Source organism: Castor canadensis, chromosome 4 (assembly GCF_047511655.1).
Source record: "Castor canadensis chromosome 4, mCasCan1.hap1v2, whole genome shotgun sequence".
In the NCBI taxonomy this organism is placed as follows: Eukaryota; Metazoa; Chordata; class Mammalia; order Rodentia; family Castoridae; genus Castor; species Castor canadensis.
Window position 1 is genome coordinate 134,484,157 of NC_133389.1, and position 21,816 is coordinate 134,505,972.

Consider the following 21,816-nt stretch of genomic DNA (forward strand, 5'->3'; position numbering starts at 1 on the left):
AGATCAGAACTCCATATTCTTTCGAAGAGAAGTATTTTCCAACTTTACCCTCCTTGCTCCCAAGGGAAACATGTTTCAGGTTAGAATTTTCTTCCTCACCAACTTTCTAATTTACTAAGCCCCAAAGGGAAGCAATTATGGAGCATGTAATGATTTTCTATAACAAAGGCAATTAGTTTCCTGCATTGGTTCTTTCTAGATTCTGATGTCTTCTCTTTTCCTCTGTAGTCCCCTAACTAGCAAAGATTACTGGGAACAAAAGACCTAAAATTAAAATGCTGATGACACTGTTGCTGTATTTTTAGATAATTTTTCCATCCAAACAATAATTTTAATGCAATTTTTGTATGTTTTATATTATTTTATATTTTCTATTTTTTAATGGAAGGAAACAATAAGAAAAATATCAGAAGTCACAAAAATGGATCTAGTCATAGCTTTGTCACAAATACAATCTATTTAGAGAGATTTGAAAGCTAAAATTACATTTCCAGACCATTTTAGCTAAGGTTCTAGGTGTGAATTAGGTAATGCCAATTGAAAGCAGTCTCAAAGTACTTGGAAGGCAAAGGGAGAAGAAGCCATCTTTGTGCTACTGTTTTTGGCTAACAACAAGAGTGTGAGACAGTGGTATTGGCTGGATTCCATCTTTGCATTTCCAGCTACTGGATTAGCAGACATCAAGAGGCAGTGCAGTGATATCATCAGTGCTGCCAGCCCAACTTTAGCAGGTTCCTGACTCAGAATCACAGCTATGGCGTGTTGAGATTCAACTTGCCAGTTCAATGTTGGCCCCTGACTTCTAGCTCCTACAAGCATTCGGACAATTTTGTAAGCATCTAATTCCTGTATCTAATTCCCTTTCTGTTTCAAACACCAGAATGGTTAGCACTTCCCTCACAGAGCCCTATGCAATATAATTCCTTTAAGATGACTACCTATGATAAATGGAGTTAGCACATAATCTTACCTCACAGAGTTTTCAAAACAACTAAAGTGAAAAAACTTGAATTAATTTTAAATTATTGAAAATCCTTTTTTTTTCCCTTGGCAGTACTGAGGTTTGAACTCAGGGCTTCATGCTCGCAAAGCAGGCACTCTACCACTTGAGTCATACCTTCAACCTTCTCACTCTGGTTATATTGGGGACAGGGTCTTGCTATTTCCCCCTGCCAGCCTGGACTGGCTTTCTGCCATGGTTTGGATCATAGGTCAGAGCCACCACATCCAGTCTTTTTCCCATTGAGATGGAGTCTTGCAAACCTTTTTGCCCAGGCTGACCTGGATCTGCAAAACTTCAAATTTCAACCTCCAATATAGCTTGTGATGACAGGCATGCCACTACACCTAGCAATTGGTAGAGATGAAATTTTGCAAACTTTTTGCCTGGGCTAGCCTCAAACCTCAATTCTCCCCATCTCAGCCTCCAAAGTACCTGGGATTACAAACATGAACTACCAGTGTCCAGTCTACTGAAATCTTTAATTCATCCTTTCTTTAACCATGCCTACATGCTTTTATTATTGCTAATACCATTAATATGCCAGGAAAAATATTAAAATGTAAATTCTTGGAGGCATGGCTCAAGGGGTTGAACACCTACCTAGCAAGTGCAAGTTCAAGGCCCTGAGCTCAAACTCCAGTACTATATGTATATATATATATATATATATATATATATATACACACACACTCACAGATATGGAAATTCCTCAGAATGACCAAGTAAATAGGAAAGAAAGTAACAAGACAGAAAAGAATCAATTCATTTTTGGAAGTTTGGAACATAGATGGAGGAGTGGAAATCTTAGCAAAGGATAACAGTTAGAAGCAAAGGTTACCCTAAAAAGGGTGCAGGAACTGAAAGCAACAGGTATTGTAGAACTGAGGGAATCAGAGTTTTGATTGAAAGACTGAATGAAGAGAAGGCATACCCTCATTTTCCCCCTCAGTATGTAGCAACTAGTGCTCCCATATCACTCTGAAAGATCAGATGCTTATTTCATCATGAAATCAAACCACAGAGGTAAGAGAGATAAACTGCTACACTTAAAAAGGTAAGTAAAAATTACATAATGGGTAGTAAGACCCCAGTTTCTTTCCTCATTTAGTTACAGAATGAACCAAATAGCATTTAAACATCTTAGACAGGAAGATAATTATTTTCCTATAATCTATACATCCAGAGAAAACCTGTGGATGCTGACATTTGGTATCCAATTAAATGATGGAGTATCTACCATCTGATATGGGCTTCAACAAACATTATCCATTAATAAGAACATCAATTAGCTTTTCAGGGTCTCTTTTAAATGTGAGGAGACAGTCAAGAATCATCAGACCTCTGAAGAAAGCCTTTAAGATGAAAGATACACTAAAACAAAGATACAGCAAACAATTCCATAAAATGAGACTTCATAAAGACAAAAAGTTGGTAATCAACTAAAATAATTTCAGAACTATAAAAATTGTTATTATATCCATAGTAAAAAAGTGTAGTACTACAAATAAGGGTTGATCAATATAAGAATGAAGTCAAGTCTTAGATACGCACTGAATTCTAAATGAAGGCAAAAAATTGACAGGAGGAAACAGGAAACAAATATAAGAAACATTGGGGTTTAATCCAAAATGCAACATAAAAGTTCTAGAAAGAAAAAGAATTTAAAAGGAGAAGGTAAAAAATTATCAACTTAAAAAATGAAGAAGCTTTTCCAAAACTGAAAGGCATGTATCTCCAAACTGGAAAAAAAGCAACCAATTTTCTAACATAAAAGTTCTCACACTAGAATTATTACCATGAAATTTCAGAACAAAGAAATTTAAAAAGTTCCTGGATCATCAGAATTAGGGAGACCATCACATAGAGAAATGTAGACTGAGTGGTGTCTGACTTCTTGGTAGCAATACTGAAAGTTAAAAGAGAATGAACCATTGCTTCGAAATTATGAAAGAAAAAATAGTTTTAATTTATATTTTAGAGCCAACTAAGCTACATCCAAAAAATGTATTTTAATAGATTAATTCACTTTAAAAACGTAATTCTCAAATTCTCTATCACAGGACTGTTACAGAAGCTCATCCCCTAAATGAGAGTAAACCAAGAAAGAATGGGATCCTGGAAAATCCAAGAAACAAAGACTCAGTTCCTGATGTGTTGAAAGAATTTCCCACAATGCAAGCAAAGTACACTCCCAGCTGTGCCTCAGGCCTTAGAAAGTCTCAGAACTGGGAGACAAAAGCTAAAAAAACATGTTCCAGAAAAAGAGTGGGTCAGAGAAAAAGTATATCGCGCATGAAAAGTGTGGGAAATATATTACTGGCACATTATAATTCTTTTGGTAAACTTGGAGAGATTTAATGATAGGTATGCAGTAACTGAAGCCAAAAAAAAAAAAAGACTAACCATTAAAATGAGATATTAATTCCAAGAAAAACAAAGAATCACGCTCTACAGAAAGCATATTCATTTTCATGATTCAGCTGAAAGTGAAGTCAATCCAGTCATAACTGTATAATCTCCAGATATTGATCCACTGAAATGGTTATAGGATTGGAGGAGAGGATAGGAAAAGGTAAATCAAGAGAGGTGGTCAGAGCTTGGTCTAAAATCGTACATTTATCCACTGCTATATGAAATCAGTGAATAATATTTAATATAGACAAAGAGACAACTACATATAATCATTATTTTAAAATACATATAGAAATGCAGGGAGAAAAATTAAATGGTAAATGCTGATGTCACAGAAAGTAGACCTGGGTAACACCCAAGGTTGGGGAAGAAAACTCCTATTTTATTGTCTTACAGCACTATCCTATTACTTTAATAAAAATGAGAATTATTCTTGAGAGCAAAAGTGCTATGTAGTGTAAAAGATTACTACCAGAGAAGTCAAATTTATATTTCCTTAAGGACTTAGTAAAAATGGAATGACTGGCAGTTGGGGACATGCAAGTATATCTTTGATAGCAGAATAAATAAGAGTCATGCAGTCTCAGATAATATTCAGTCCAATCCTCAAGGGGGAGAACAGCAGGAGAAAGGAACTCCAGGGACTAAGAAAAAAATTCAATTTATCAATGACAAAATGAACAGTATTACCTATGGAGACTTCCCACAAAGGATTTTAGAACTGCAAGAATTATTTTGAACACCTGAAGTCACTTGGTGTCCTGTGGCCTGGGAAGCAACCAGGCAACCCCACTCACCCACCCTCAATCCTGGGAAGCAACTGATAAATCAGAGAGCTACCCAGTTCTCCTGTGCTTATCATGGCACTGTTCACAATGCCCAAGATGCGCAATCAGCCTAGGTGTGCTTTGACAGATGAGTGAATAAAGAAAATATGGTATATATACACAATGGAATGTTGTGCATATATGAATGAAATCCTTTGCAAATAAATGAAATCCTTTCAATTGCTACAATGTAGAGGAAACTAGAGGACATTGTTAAGTGAAATAAACACAGAAAGATGTAAAAAAGAATGTTCTTATTCATGTGGAGGCTAAAACATTGATTATATAGATGTAGAGAGTAGAATAAGTCACAAGAGCCCTAGAAGGGGAGTGGGAAGGATAGAGTAAGGTTGGATAACAGGTACTACAATATGGTTACATAAGAGGAATAAGTTTTAATGTTATATAGCACTGAAGGGTGACTATAGTTCACAAAAATTTATCATATGTTTTATGAGGAGCTAGAAGAGTTTGAAGTTTCCTAACACAAAGAAATGATAATTGTTTAAATGGGGAGTGCTAATTACTCCAATTTAATCATCATACATTGTATACATGTATCAAACTATCATACTCTACCCCATAAATCTGTGCAGTTATAATGTGTCAATTAAAAAGAATTCCAATCAAGCCTATTTTCAGCTTTCTATGTAAGTCTTCTAGGTTATTATAATTTTTTTAAAACAGTAATAAGAGCAACCCTGCAATGCGAAAGCAGAAATTCAGCAGATGGGGCTAGGGGTATAGCCAGGTAGAGTGCTTGCCTAGCTACATGAGGCCCTGGCTTCAATCTCTAGCATCAGCCAAAAAAAAATTAGCAAAAATGTCAAAAGGTGAATTTTTAAACTATCAAAATAACATACATATTCCCAAATAAGGTTTGTTTTTTTTTCATAAAAACAGAAGTCAATTTCTTAAACACCAAAAGTAGATGTCACCTTTCTTATTACCCTGTAATATCATGACTCACCAAATTCTGTTTAGGATGACATTATGATAAAAATAAAAATAAAAAAAGAATCAATAATTTTTACTTCTGTTCCTATCTGATCAATACAATATTATTGAATGGCAGCTACATTTACACCAAAATACATAATTATATATCATTATTTCATATGAATGTGTTTGTGTGTATCTATGTATGTATATGTGTGACTACTTTGTTATAAAATGTCAACTGAAGTGAACTTCTTGGAAACAAAATCCTCAGGAAATGGGACAATAAATTGCTTGCTTGGCATGTAAAGACTTAGAAAAAAAATGTGGCTCTCAAGAGGGAACTCAAAAGATCAATTTAGGTCAGCTGAAGTCTCTGTGAGTGAAAACAGAGGCATACTAACCCGTCAGGACTGAGCAATCTCACATCCTGCAGTGGCCCTTCGTTACACACACACACTGGTGCTACTGACCTTTGCGTTGAAATTCTCCATCCTCTGTCATCAATGTCACAAACAGTAAAACTTCGGTCACTGAGGAAAGGTGAAGGGAAGCCTTGTTTGCGAGAAGTTCAAGTGTAAAAGGGAATTTAATTTCCTTGACCAAACATAGTGTCATTAATTTCTGGAGCCAATTGTTATAGGCAATAGTTAAGACTGTTGTCAAGGAAAAGCATCCTAAAATTAGATCTGCCAGCTTTGTTTTCTTTACAGGAATGGCCACGCTTTTAACAGCCTCTTCTGTTTTGAAAAGAAAACCTAGTAACAAAATGCAAAGGAGCTCACAGAGGTCTTCTGCAAAGGAAAAAATGAAATCGCCTATATATATATATATATATTCATTTCACAAATTTTACCTCTTGTATAAGCATGCCTCACAGAAAGAGTGTTTGTTATATAATTATGGGCCTTTGACAAGTACAAAAGATTTCTGATTCCAGTGCTCCGTTCTAACAAATCATTATCCCTTCTCAGCCTCCAACCCCTTGATCTCACCCCCTTTTCCACTACCCACCATTCTCCTCATGCTCTCATTTCTCCTCTTACTCAACTTAGATCTCATGTTCAGTGAAGATTTAATGCCTTTAAAGAGACCATCAAACCCAGTTTCCCTTTTCTTTACCCATAATACTTATGTTTTCTGACAAAATATGAGCTCTGTAAACATTTAGTTCTGCATCTGCTCTGAGCTGCATGGAAACCACTGAACTGAATGATCCACAGGAGAAAGGCACACAAGGAGACTGAGCTCACCCAGACACACATCACTGGTGGACAGTTACATTGGCTGCCTACTCACCACTAGTCCTGAGCCATACCTCTCTCTCAGGTGACAATTTCCACCTTCTCTTCTCTTTTCAGATGCCACTTTCCCTCTTCCCTCTGCAAATAGCATCTCTTTACATTCCACCAAGAGTATAAAAGTGACCATAGTGGACTGTCACCAAGTTTTCACCTACTTGCTTACAAATGGTCCCAGACATTTTGCCTCATTCTGCTTCATTCTGCCTTCTTTCTATTCTCATTCATTCATTCATTCTCTCTATGTCTCTCTCTCTTTCTTTCTCCCTCTCTCCATTCATTTTTCACTTCTACAGACTCCTTCTGATCAGTATTTCCAGCAGAAATCTACAATAATATTCTCCACATTTAACAAACTCAGGGTCTCACTATATACCCCAGGCTGGCCTTGAACTCGCTTTGTAGCCCAGGCTAGCCTCAAACACATGATCCTTTTGTCTCGGCATCCAGAGTGCCAGGGTTATAGGTATGGCCTTCCACACTTGGCTTCTATCACCTTATCTTTATGATTGCCTTTACAGAAAAGGTTAGTGTACATTCTACTCACTTCTTTATCAAGCCACTCCTAAAAGGATTTTCACTCTTTCCAACCTTACATCCATTTCATTAGTGAGTCCTGTGAGCCACTCAAAACAATTTAAAATATGTTCTGAATCTGCATACAGTAATTACCCCTTATCTACAGTTATGCTTTCTGTGGTTTCAGTTACATGAGGTCAACAACAGTCTGAAAAATTAAACAGGAAGTTCCAGAAATAAATGCTTCTTAAGTCTTGATCAGGCACTGTTCTGAAACATAATGAAATCTCATATCATCTAGCACCATCTTACCTGGGATGTTCCCACACTGTATATGCTACCCATCTGTGAGTCACTTAGTAGCCATCTCAGTTATCAGATTGACTGTCATGTTATCATAGTATGCATGCTCAAGTAACCTTACTATACTTACTAATGGCTCCAAAATGCAGAAGTGTTGATTCTGGCAATTTTATTAGATACTGTTGTAATTGTCTGATTTTATTATTAGTTATTATTGTTAATCTCTTGCTTTGCCAAATTTATAAATTAAACTTATGGGTATGTATAGGAAAAACATTGTATATAGGACTCTATACCATCCACAGTTTCAGGTATCCACTAAGGGACTTCTTACCACCATCTTGGGTTCCAGTATCACCAAAGCTACCCAAACTTCACCTTTTCAGCTAACGTACCTCTGTTTCTAATAGTGTCCTTCCTTAACTCCCCACTCCTTAGTGTTGTTTTCCACAAAATGTCCATGGAAGTCTTCTTCAAACATAGGTAAGATCCTCCATCCCTATTACTCGAAGTTCTAAAGGCTTCTATTATGCAGGATAGAAAATCCTAGTTTTTTATCATGTTCTGTTGGATTTTACATAAACTGATTACTGCCTTTCTCTGCACTCTCAATTCTTTCACTCTCCCACACCTCATTCCAGCCCCAGTAAGGAAAAAACCTTCCTGATTTTCCTCAAACATGCCAAGTGCACTCTACCTCAGAGGTTCTGTTCTTGCTTCCTTCTGCAGAAGTTGCACAGGCTTTGGTGCAACTCACTTCTCACTTCACTGGGGTCGCTCTTCACAAAACTGCTATCACAGGAAGCCCTTCACTGATCACTCTTTTCTAAAATTGCCATTTTTTAAATTCTCAGGAACTTTGTTGCTTTGCCATCTTCATTGAAATTACATTACATGTGTTTCTCATTTGTTTGTTATCCATACTCACAATCACAAGGCAAATGTACGAAGATGGCAAATCCGTTCTATACAGTGCACCGTTATATCCCTGCTGCCTAGGATAATGCTGGTAGTCTCCATGTGACCAGTGAGTGAATATTTGTTGAATGAACAAGAAAATTAACTTGTACTAAGTCAGCCAAGTTAGGTTAATGAAATAATATTAGTCCTACTTTCTAAAGTACCTCAACGTGTTTGCAAGTGGCAATATAGTCTGGATGCTCTTAGGCTACTTTTTTTTCCTTAATGACTCTCATTCTTAAGTTAGTTCTAATCAGTAACTAAGATTACCACAGTGTGATTCACACTGTGTTAATTAGTGTTTACTTCTATAACTGTAAGACATATACTTAACAAAACAACCCGAATTTATCAAGGAGAAATTTTTTATATTCCAATTTCATTGTGAACTTAAATTCTTCCTGTTTCTAGGTGGTTTAAGATTACTTGGCATACATTTCTAATTCCAAGGAGGTGCTCTAACGTGATTTTATGCTATCTATTTTTCAGGTTACTATCAAACTTATTTAATTACAGAAAGTACATATTATATAAATTTAGTATACAATTTGAAATTAAAGAAATATAAAAATGAAGGTAAACAAATAATTTTAGCATTATATTTTATCATTTTTATTTTGCAAACATTTTATAGGAAGGAATTTAAAAAATATTGTTGCATGTAAAATAGAGGAAAAGTATACATAAAAAAATCATTTGAGGAATAGTGGTAGGAATATTTTAGTCCCTTAAACTGGACATATTATTTTGGTTGTAAATTTCATTTTAGAACATCCTGTCTTGAGCATAAATGATCTCCTTAATCTGTGATTTCATATAGACAGATTATCTTTAGAAAGAAGCATATTTTGATTCACATTTTTGAAATACTTATCCCTAACTGGAATATGATTCACATGATCACATGAAGTCAGAAAAAATATTAAATATTGGCATTACTTCAATCCTTGTCACACACATTGAATTTGAATGTCTAGTAAAAACAAAAACCAAGAACTGTTAAAATCACTGCTCAATCACTTTGAGAAATTTCAAGGTTACCTCTCATTGTAGTTATAAGTTTCTCTTGGAAGAGTAGCTTAAAAAGAGAGAATCAGTGCTCAACTAAGTAGCAGACAACAAATTGTAGTCTGGAAATTAATATTAAAGTATTTAGCCTGATTGCTTCCAAGTTCTGTCAGGTTATCTCCTTCTGTCTGACTCATTAGATTTAGAAACTTCAGCAGGCAATTAACTCTCATGGGATACACAGCAATTTGCACTCACAAAGAATTCCCCAGACTCCAAGGCCACATGAGCCAGAACATTCACTAATCACTGCGAGATATTCTCAACATAATCCTAATCATTCAGCTACATCATGAAAGAGAAACTTGAGTTTTCCTGTTTATGAATGGTAGAGAATTTAAGAAATTAGAATCTAGAAGCAAGAATTTTAGTAAGTCAATGTTTGAATCTCCTTTGCATTCTGCCCACAACATAGTTACCAAGGGTCAACTTTTAACTTAATCTTATTTGGAGTAAAGGAATGGGGGAAAAGCAAACACATTGTTTTAGGAATAGCTACAAAAAATTACAAAAGTAATTTAAAATCACAGCTACCATTTATGATGCTCATTCAGTACCATATGCAGGGTGTGGGCTCTTTGCATTATTTTTAATCCCTCGCAACAATCTTTCTAGCATTTTAAGTTCCATTGAACATGGTTTAGTTTTTGTTGTTGCTGTTGACTATGATATAGTAACACACCCAGTGATTTCTACTAGTCAGGTTTTTCCAAGTATTTCTCCAGAAGCAGCTCAAAGATACTACATAGAACTAACTTGAACTCATGTTGTTGCTGAACAACTTTAATTTTTACTGGCTGCATCACTCAATTGTAAAGACATGACATATTGCCTGATTATTGTTCTTCGTTATACTGAACCATTTTTAAGTTCTTAATTTATACCATCTTCTATACTAAGCACTGGGGATGCAATAACAAGATGTGATCACATCCTCCAAAGATACTTTCTCTTCACAAATCTATACTTCTTTTCAATTCAGTTTAAATTACAAAATCTTTTCTCTACAAATTCTATTTCCTGTGTTTTGAGAAAAGTTTGCTAATACTTTTGTCTTCACCAAATAGACTTCTGTTTCAGTATAGAACTTAAAACTATTACTCTTCTTTTAAAGAGGTATAAACTAAATTTACTTTAATTCACAGGAAAATTGGTAAAGTATAGTAATAGCAGAATTAATGGTATTTATCAGTTTTGAACAAAACTACTTTATATAACCACAAATTATAAATACAAATAATTATTCAGTGCCCAGTATAAACCTAAATGAAATTTATTTTATATAATCAAATCAATTTCTCAAGATCAAAGAGGCAGGGAAGAAAACATTTTGGTCAGATTGCTTTCTTACCAACTCTACATGGCAAGAAACAGTGAGGAAAGAAAATAAATGCTGAATATGAAAAATCTGTACTGACCTGAGAATTAAGTTGATAAGAATTTTTATAACATAACATCATTTTATGATGGTTGGTTGTGAATTGCCTGCTCACAAAATGGAAGTAACCAAATAAGAAGCAATTTCACAGATGTAACTCCATTCACTGAATTCTCTTAGTATTTAGTTAAGTCCAACTAATTTTACCAAATGATCCATACCCCAAATCAACTCTCAGCAGGTCACTGTTTTCTTACCCTCTCCTACATTTGGAAAGATAATCTTATACTGGAGTGGTTTGAATACTAGAAGAAATATGTAGGTGGGGAGGAATAAGATGCAACACTACTTTGTCCTTTTTCTTTGTAGTTGCAAAGAGACATAGAAGACTGGGAACTGGGCCTTCCCATGCCCTGTGTGACCTGTTGTCAGGGCAACAGGATGTGTGGGAAGCTCTGGACTTTCTAGTGTCTGTTGCTAAGGTAACAGGATATGAACTATCTTCTTTTATATAACTATACAACTTGCCTTATTCTATGGTTCTCTTATATTCAATGGGAAATAATATTCATTCACTGAAGTCTAAGAGCAATACAACTTCAATACACAGACCATGAAAAGAGCAAGTCTTGGAAGAAATATTGAAGTGGCTACATATCATTGGCATTGTTGTTAGTGAAAACAGTGTGGAAGACAGTTGTATTGGACTGACTTTCTAAAAAGATGTACCTCATTTTTTTATTTTCATTCCCTCTGAAATATTTAATTGTTGATTATGTCAAAAATTGGAAGTTTGAATTTTGCTCTGGCTCAGCTGGTAGGTGTTCTTGCTTAGGAGGTGACAGGTCATATGGGCCCAGAAGATTCCCCCACCTTTACTTTGGCTGAGGTTTCACACAAGAAGGTTCACCAGAATGTCTTCATCACATTTTGCAAGTTGTCTCAGGAAGAATTTAAGTACTGAAATGATTAGAAGTAAAATTTCTTATAGAAAATCACTGTCTCAGAAAGAAAACAGACACAAGGAATATGAACAAAATAGAAACTTTGGTTTGAAAGATGTCAAAATTTCATTTTTGGAAAGTAGAGTTCTTGTTAACATACATGAGACATTGCCAAATCTTATTACAGAAAAGCCCAATATCAAGCCAAGGTCAAAGAAAACTATTGAAAGTGATCAATGAAAACAATGCTCCAAAAATATAAAGAAGAAAAGCAACTTAAAAAACTGAAAGAACACAGAAAAGTTATCATTTTTCTAGGGTCTGTGAAATCTCAATTGTCATATTTTTGTTCATAGGATTTGCTTAAGCTTTCTGAAATATCTACCATATGTTTTTTGTTTATGGTGTCTTTGAGCAGTATCTCTCCATGGTCTTCAGCATTGTATAAACAAGCCTTGCAAGTATCACCATAACATGTAAGGAAAGACCGAAAATGCCAAATCCCTTACCTATGATAAAACAGGACAAAACACAGTCAGATGCTGCTCCTCCTATAGATTTTGTATAATTAATACTTGGGGACCTGGCTGTACATAAGTGAATAAGCTGATTAGTGTTTTGCTATAACAGTAGCTATACTTTTATAATACAAACCTTTGGTTTGCTGACTGTGCCATGAGTGAAACATAATAATAGCTCAGATATTCTATATGCAACTAGTGTATTAGGCCTTTTCTACCTGCAATTCTATAATTGAAATGCTTCTATTAGCCAGTAGGATTTTAAAATAATGTGGAACTTGCACAAAGTTTTCATGTGCCTTTCTTTTTAAGGAAGATTCATTGGAATATGCAACATAAACAATAAAGTAATGATGCAGGAAAAAAAACTTAAATGCAATGGAGCCATTAGCAGAGCTTCAAAGCACACAAAGCAAAAACTAATAGAAGTGAAAGGAAAAACAGACAAATTTACAATTGCAGCTGGAGATTTTAATACTCTTTTCTCAGAATTGTTAAAATAAACAGAAATTGATAATTATCTAAAGTACTGGATAATGCCATTTAACTAACTTAAGAACAATCCACCCAATAGTGGGATGGAAAATGCTTTTAAAAGGCACAGAGATCATTCGTGATGATCATTAATCCAGAGTCAAATTTTGGATCATAAAAACAAGTCTCAATACATTTAGAAGGAAAGAAACTATATAGAGTAGGTTGAATGAACAAAGTGAAGTATACCCATAGCTGGGTACATTGAGAAATCCCTTTGAACATTGACTTCAGAATTAAAAATTAAAGACAGGACTATAAAATTGGTATAGTGGGGGTTACTTATGGAAGAGAGGAGAGTGAATGAAGGAGATGAAAGTGAGGGAATATGGTTGATGGGCTTCATATACATACATGAAATAGAATGATGAAACCTCTTGCAAGTGATTTGAGTGGGGCAAGAAAGGGTGGGGGGAGATGGTAGGAATGACCTAACCAAATGTACAATGTAAGGCTGTTAGGAATTGGCACAATGAATTGCCCTGTACAATGAATATATCCTAACAAAAGTGAAAAAAAGAAGAAAATATGAAAGGTAGAATAATGACAAGGAAAGTCTCTGTTCAGCATTTTCAGGAAGTACCAATGGAACCAGTCTGATGGAAGCAGAGGAGCTGTGTTGTGGTGCAAGGGAAAATAAGACTGGTGTATTTGTTCAAAATTTGTGAACAAATTGTGGCTTGTCTACAATGAACTCTAAGTCTAGATTCAGTAATAAACAATGGTAACCTCCCCACACCCTCAAAAAAATAGTATTTTTCTTATGCTCTATCTGTGAAGGTGTCTAGATGAGCTTTAGGACATCTGGATGTCTCTGTCCATTTTATATAATACAGTGCTTACTCCAGGCCAAGATCTGGCCAAAACCTCCTCCCCTGTGGGCAGGGTAAACTGCACATTAACCAACATCCCTCCCTCCCCCCACCAAGCTCCACAGTGGTCTGCTCTGGTGTCAGTGTTCTAGGCAGAACTTAAAGTGTTTGTTGTCTTTGGAGGCTCAGCTTTGCCTTAGCAACTGCCAAAGCAGCACTTGAAGCTATGGATGTGCCCAAAGCTGTCCCTCCAACATACTTGGGGCTGGTCCTAAAGGAATTTTGCAGGGTTATGACAACAGACCCTGCAGAACTAAGATGAAAGCCCCATGATTTTCCATGGGAACCCGTAATATGTGTAACTACTATTGGACTTTTTTCTATTCCATTGTTTTTGTGGAGAAGTTTTCAATCAGTTAGAAGCTGACTTTATGTGCAAAGAGAAAAACAGCTCACTCTAAAGCTTTCTAGACTAACTGAGGAAAAATGTGAGCTACTTGAAAAAGTTAGCCTTGTTCAAAAACATTGTGATGACTTACTGTCATCTTTAAAGGAACCCAGCACAGACCTTGGAGGCAGCCTGTGAAAAGCTGGACATATCCAAGTCTAAACTCAAGGAAGTACTCCTGATAGAAGAGAAATATAAACATTATATACAAGTTGAATTGAATGTGGAAATGTCAAAAATGATACAGTCCCTAGAAGATGAATCAAAACCTCTCAAATCAAAAGTAGCGACAGCCAAAACAACCTTAAGAATACTTCAAGTCGATGAAGCACATCTTAAGGACTCAACAACACCAGCTTTGAAAGAAAATTCCCAGCTTCAGGAAAGCTGCAAACAGCTTCTACAAGAAGCTGAAATGTGGAAGGAACAAGTGAGTAGACTTAATAACAGAAAATAACACTTGAAGATGCTGTGACATCTGCAGGATGAATTCTAAAAGATAAAGATGATCACATCAGTTCACTAACTAAAGCCATTCTAAAGCTGAAAGTCTGGGCCATTGTTCTTGGAGAACACATAACACATGGTGGTGACTTGGAAACAGCAATGAACCGTGGTTTAGGAAATTGTGCTCACTTAATCAGATCAAAGGAGCTTTGCAGAAACTGATATATGCTGTGAAGTTAAATGCTTCTTTAAAATCCTTAGAACAATAAAGAGACCAAGTTTATACTCAGCTGAGTGAAGGTGAGAGAGCAAGCAAACAACTGACAGAGCATATTAAAAATGTCCAGAGTGAACAAGTCATTTTACAGTCTGAAAATGCACAGTTTGAAACTGAGAATGAGAAGCTTCAGCAGAAAGCTAAAAAAAAAATTACTGAACTGTTTGAAGAAGATGAAATGAAGTTCTACAGGAAATTAATGATAGAGGACCATTACCTGTGAGACACAGAGAAGAAACTGTCCAAAGTAGAAGAAAACATCAACCACACAGCTGAAGAGCTAGAGACCTATAAAAAGGTAGCCAGAGAGCTTGAAGAAAAATTGAAGAGAACCAATCATTATTATCAAAGGAAGATTATTTCCTATGAGAAGAAAGCTCATTTTAATTGGTTGGTAGCCCAGGATGCTGAAAAACAGCTCAAGTACCTTAGGCAGGTAAATGTTAACAACAGACAAAAGTTAGTGAAAATGAAACTGGAATTTAAACTTTTAGAAAAAGATCCAAATTCATTTGGGATTTCAAATGTAGCATGTGGCAGGGAACATTTTCCATGTGGCCCCTCACCATTGGCTCAACCTTCATCTGAAAGGAGAGCTTTCCTCTGCCCAACTATGTTGGAAGATCCACTCAGACCTCCACCTTTGCTTCACCAGGGACAAGAAGCCCAGATAATCATCTAGACCATCACACTAGTAATGAAAGAAGAGACTCAAGCTATAAAGGGTTGACTGGCCACTATAAGGTACCTCCTGAGAATGGTTCCCTGTCTCCTCCCCGCAAACAAGAAGGAAGGCTGATGACTCCTCCATCAGGCCAACCATGTACTGATCCAACTCTTCCTCCAGAGTCATAACTCAAATGTGCCTGATTTATCTGTGCCTGTTGAAAGCAAAGTAGTAGGCGCTGGTTTTTTCCTCCAATCAGACATCCCTCATTCCCAGTGGATCCAAGGAGTCAGATCATGGGAAGAAGTGCACCTTTTCCTCCACTTCATCCAAGAAACATGTATAGAGCTTCTCAAGATTTTTTTCCACTGAAGGTTGTGCTCCTAAAGCATCCAAGGAGTCAGTATATGAGAAAAGAGCCTTCTTTTCCTGTTCCATCTCCTCCAGGAAACATGTCTGGAGATCCTCAATATAGTTCTCCACCAGCGCATGTGTTTGCAAAGGATCCAAGGAGCAGCTTCATGAGCTAGGAGATCCTGTTCCTCCACCTCCTCCAGAAAACATGTTTAGAGATCCTCAGGATAAGTCTCCACCTGAGGATGTGTTCCCAGAGGATCAAGTCAGTCACCTCATTAGTGGAGGGAATCCTATTCCTCTACCTCTTCCAGGAAACAAGGCTGGAGATCCTCAAGATAATTCTCCCCCTGACGATGTGTTCCCAAAGGATCCAAGGAGCAGCTTCAGGAGAGGAGGGGCTCCTATTCCTTCATCTCCTCCATGAAACACGTCTGGAGCTCCCCAAGATAACTTACCATCAGGGGATGTGTTCCCAAAGTATGCATAAGAAAGGGCCTCCTTTTCCTCTGTTGTCTTCAGGAAACATGTCTGGAATATCTCGATTTTATTTTCCACCAGGGGACCTCCCTGGCCCACCACATCCTCACTCCCAGTGAAAAATGTCTGTTCACTAAGTGTTTTCCTCAATCATCTTCCCTCCAAGATCTGGATGTCCCCCACTGTATCCACATTGTCACAGGAGAAGGGAGCATTCTTCAAGTCGATTCCACCTTAAAATGATACTGTTACTGAACCTCTAAGACCAAGAGAAGAAACCCGGCAATATTTCAAGCTCCTTTCAAAGTACTTTGGACTTCTCTCTCAATTTCAGTTTAAATAACTGCTGTTATGTACTCATTATTCTTTACCTTAAATTGAAGCTTAATACAATTATAATTCTCAGGGTAATACTGTATAGATGATTTAAATATGAATCTTATAATTTTACTTCCATTCTAGTCTATTTAGATTATATTTTTTCTTTTATTTTCATTTAATTCTAGATAGTATAACCATTTTAATTTGATTATTTAATCCACTATTATAAACAATTATTGGAGTTTTATCTATGTAACTTATAGTGCAGATATTTTAAACCCTAAGGCTGTCTTCATACCAAGAAATGTATTTACTATAATTGTAGACCAATGTAAAAGTAAGATCTCTTTTGAAAATACATTTGACTTCTGTCTCATTTTCAGTTTAAGTTACTCCTGTTATTTAGTCATTACACTTTACCTCAAATTGAAGATTAATAGAATTATAATTGTCAGGATGGCATTTTATAAATTTATGATTTAAATATGAATCTTTTTACTTTATTTCCATTCTATCTTATTTGCATTTAATTCTAACTATTTTTAATTCTAACTATTTTTATTTGGTTATTTATCCACTATTGCATAAATAATAATTGGAGTTTTATGTATGTAATCTTGCAGTGGGCTAGTTTAAACTCCAAAGGCTGTGTCTCTATGCCAAAAAATGTGTTTACTATTTTGTAGACCAATGTGAAAGTGACATTTCTTTTCCAAATATTTTGACTTCTCTCTCATTTTCAGTTTAAATTAACTACTATTATTTAGTCACATATTTTATGTGAAATTGAAGCTAAATGGAAATATAACAAATATGACAAGATAGTATTTTAGAAACATATGACCTAAATGTGAATATATCTTATTTATTTGATATAGTTCATTTTCATTTTATTATTGATAGTATAACTATTGTAATTTGATTATTTAATGTACTACTAAATAAAAAAGAATTGGAGTTTTATGTATATAATCTTATAGTGGGGTATTTTAAATCCAAAGGCTCTGTCTTTATACCAGGATATGTATTTACTATAATTGTCAACCAATGTGAAAATAAAACCTCTTTTCAAAGTAAAAAATAAATGATAAGAGATGAGAGAGAAGAAACAAGTGAAAGGTAGAAGAAACTATTGAAACCAGAGAATTGCAGGAAAAATATTTAGAAGCTAAGAGCAGATTATGGGCATATATCAGTTAAGTTTATTGTGTAATAAACTACCCCACAAGTGAGTAACCAAAATCAATAAACATTTAATTATTTTCTCACAATTGAAGAAATTGGATAATCTAAGCTGACCTAACTCTTGTGTCTGGTTGATCTAGAGGGAGCTCTGCTGCAAAGTTTTCTGTTTGCTCTGTACACCTATCTGGATAGGTTTGACCAGGCTTCTTCACACGCTGGTGTGAGAGTTCTAAAGTGCAGCAGGAGAGGGTAAGGTGCCTTGCACACCCTTTCCAAGCCTTTGCTTGCATCACATTTGCTAAGGTCCCATCAGCCAAAGCAAGTTGCTGGTCAAAAATCAATATGGGAAAAATAATCCAAAAGTATGGATGCAGGGAGTCAAATTGGGCCATTACAGTAAACAACAACATGGAAGGATTTCTGGAAAACAGAAGTTTGTTGTATATTAAAGCAGGGATTTGCTGGAGAATAAGATATCAACTGGGCCACACACAGAGACACTTGTCATACTGTAACCAATGGAAAATATGGGAAATTTTCTAAGTTCTGAAAGTTAAAAAGGAGTTCTCTAGTCCATATTCCAACCATCTCCAAATGCAGACAAAGAAAGGATTTGGTTTACTTTGGGATATAAAACATAATCAACTCCACTAAGTCAATTTTTTCTGAAATGAGTAAAAAGGGGAAGACTTCTCACTTTACCTCAGGAAAGAACATTCTCACATGCTTAAAATCTTTTATAATGAGAACAGAAGTGGTAGCATAAACAAGTATAAAATACCCAGTTTTAACTATTAGAATTCCTGGATTAATTTTTAATGGCAAATAAAAATATTCAGGAATGGAACCTAGACATTATTAATGTGTAGGGTTTTCTTTCTCTGCTGGTTGGGCTAGCAAAGGTCACATATTAATTAGGATGATTTTGCAAAGTCCAAGCTCTGAGGAGAAAAGGCTTTTGGAAAAGTCAAATTCTCCTGAGATACTAGCTAGCATCATTGTTTAGACAAATAAATTATAGAGGTAATGGTAGTGCCTGTCCTAAAGAAGGAAGGAAACAGGACTGGGGAGTTTCTGACATCTAAAACATATGCCAAGTGCTTACTCCCTTTGGTATTCAGCTTTCAGTGTGCAAAAGGAGGCAAACAGATGGCAGGACTGTGGAAAAAGCAAAACAAGAGAAGAGTTTTTTAACTCCTGAAATGTCAGGTTTGATAGTGAGTCTTGGTGTTAAGTGGAATTATCTAAATCTGTTAAATGAAGGAAGGGTGACCCTAGGAACACACCTCTTTCCCTACTACTTGTGAAGCACTGGTCAAGTCATAATGTCTCGAAAACTCAGCTCTCTCATCAGAAAAACTGGAGATGATTGTTCTGACACACAGATCAAAAGAAAAATCTTTTGGAACACACAAGGCACAAAAAATTGTATGGCATAATTACTAGTATAATTTAATTATGAGGTGACTTTTAAACAGTTCAAACAAATCAGAAGTGTGATTGATATACAAGTTATACACTTTTTCTTATCTTGCTCCAACTATGGTTTGAACCAACTCTTAGAAAGTCCAGTTTAAAGCAGACTAGAGTAAGCACAATGTTGCTTTTCTTTTAAGTTTATTTGGGTATTGTTATAAATTATCTAGGCCTTGTTTCTCGAGAATTCCTTGATCGCTACACTTATGCAAAGTTTTAAGCTTTTGGCTGTGGTAGTATGGTGGTGCTGCTAGGCATTGAATCCAGGGCTTTGTCCACACTGGAGAGTACTCTACCACTGTCCTTACACAAAGCTTAATCATGCTTAAACTATCTTCTCCTTCTAAAACATCTGGGTGCTTAGATATTTTGTTACTTTTTTCATGAGCCATTATAAACTTGTCTGAGTAGCAATTAATATCAAGTCTTGCCTACAAAAAAACTATCTGTGTGCTTGAGCATATATATGGGGGTCTTTTTAAATAAAAATTTGTTTTCAAGTATTGTATAAACTATCTTTTAAAAGCTTCAAGAGAGTTTAGTTAAAGGAGAGACCAAAGGGGGTCATAGGTTTTCATTGTTATGCCTCTAATGACCCATTATCCTTTTTATGCCTTCAACTATAGTTACTCATGCCTAATACATGCTTAGACCAGATCTGTGAAATATGTGATCCTAATGAGCTTAAAGACTATCATCTATTTTTTTGGACTATCATCTCTTTGATGATGTTAATGAACAGCTTCTTGCATATCCAAAAGTGCTATACACAGTCCTTCAATGCATGGTAGTCAAACTGGTTCAAATATTTACATTTGACTAAGTGACTGAAATATGGTAAGGGACAAAACCTAAAATCATGATGGTAATATGCAATTTTCTAAAATGGATTGGCAAGGGGACAGATATGAGATATCACAGCAATCACTTGGAAGTCAACTTCATGGAGAACCAGACCAAGATTTGGAGTAAGAAAAGACTTAATGATTTTTCAATTCACAGTGATCTAGATCATTCTAGCCTTAAGTCATACTTGTGAAGAACTAAACTATATCCCAAGGCTACAACAAAAAGTTGAAGCAAAAAGCTAAGAGAAAGCCTTTTTTCTTCATCTTGAAAACTTTTATTTGCCCACTGATTCTGACAAGAGCACCTAAAAATACAAAATCTGCCTCTGCATGTAATATTAGCAATAATAACAACAGCTAGGATTACTGAATGATGGATATCATTCTAAGCAATTTACAAGCATTGACTTAATTAATCCCTCAACACCTGTGATCTAGGTAATATTACTACTTCTCTTTCACAGATGAGAAAAAAAATCAACACAGAGAAGATCATAAAGCTGGTAAATAGGCCTGGAATACACTGAAAATGGATAAGGTTATAGGAATATTAATAATCACAATGTTTTACAGACTTACTGTGTGCAAGGTTCTGTGCTACATTTCTGACACAAATTATCCTACGTACTTTTTATTATCTTGATTTGGGCAGTATATGGATTTCCAGATCCTGATGTTTTCTTCTAAGTGGAAGAAACTTCTACTAGAGAATCCTCGCAGGCCTCTGTTTGCTATTTTCACATTGTTTCACAGAGGAGGAGGAACAGCTCATTTGGCCAGTGATTTTTAAATAAAGAATTGGGCCTGGAGAGGCATTCTTTCCTCCTTTGAGAGGATAGAGTTTGTGCTTGTAGAAAGCTCATGTTTACCCTCACATATGGATACCAGACCTAAAAGAAAAATGTAAATATAAATACATATGTAATCTTATTACACATATATAGAGAGAATATGATTGTGATAGTGGTTCTCTCTGAGGGAACTATAGGAAGGCAGAAGAAGAAAAGAGAATGATAGAGAATTAATGTTGAAATACACTGCATTTGTGTATAAAGATGATATAGAAAAATGCATTGAAAGCTGTTGATAGAGTAAGAGTATGTAATAGAGGGGGTTAAGTACAATATATACGTTTGAAATACTAAGGCAAAAATCCATGTAACAGTCAATTTACCCTCAGAAAAATTAAGGACAGAGCTGGGCACAGGTGCCTCATGCCTGTAATCCTAGCTAGTGGGGAGGCAGAGATCAGGAGGATCATGGCTCAAAGTCACCCCTGGTAAATAGTTCGAGACCCCATCTTGAAAATAGCCCCCCCGCACCAAAAAGGGGGTGGGTTGGAGTGGCTCAAGAGGTAGACCACCTGCTTAGCAAGTGTGAGGCCCTGAGTTCAAGCTCCAGTCCCCCACCAAAAAAAAAAAAAAAGAAGGACAGAAAGGTAAAACAAGTCCTGTCCAGGGGAGGGTACCAGTATAAAGGGGGAGGGTAAAGGGAGGAAAGGGAGGGAGTGAAGGAGGGTGAATATGGTCAATGTACTATCTATATATGTATGAAAATATAACAATGAAACCTGTTGAAATTTTTCTAAGAAATGGGGGAAAGGGAAAGAGGGAGAATGATGGAGAAGCTAAATGTAATTAATATACATTGTAAGCACAAAGTAAATATCACAATGAAATGCCTATACAGCTAACATTTGCTAATAAAAATTTTTTAAAAAGATAAAATGTGGTTTCATCTGCCCCAGGCTGTGGCTTAAGTTTAGGAAGGGAGATTTTTGTCCTCCTGCAAA

At 35.9% G+C, this 21,816-nt stretch overlaps 1 protein-coding gene and 1 pseudogene across 3 annotated transcripts in view; one reads left to right on the forward strand and one right to left on the reverse strand.

The window, feature by feature from the left end:
- Nucleotides 1-15,548, forward strand: part of LOC141422424 (melanoma inhibitory activity protein 2-like) — an 84,307-nt pseudogene extending 68,759 nt beyond the window's left edge.
- Nucleotides 1-21,816, reverse strand: part of Pde1a (phosphodiesterase 1A) — a 337,665-nt gene that overhangs the window by 308,927 nt on the left and 6,922 nt on the right. The gene's annotated exons all lie outside the window — the stretch shown is intronic.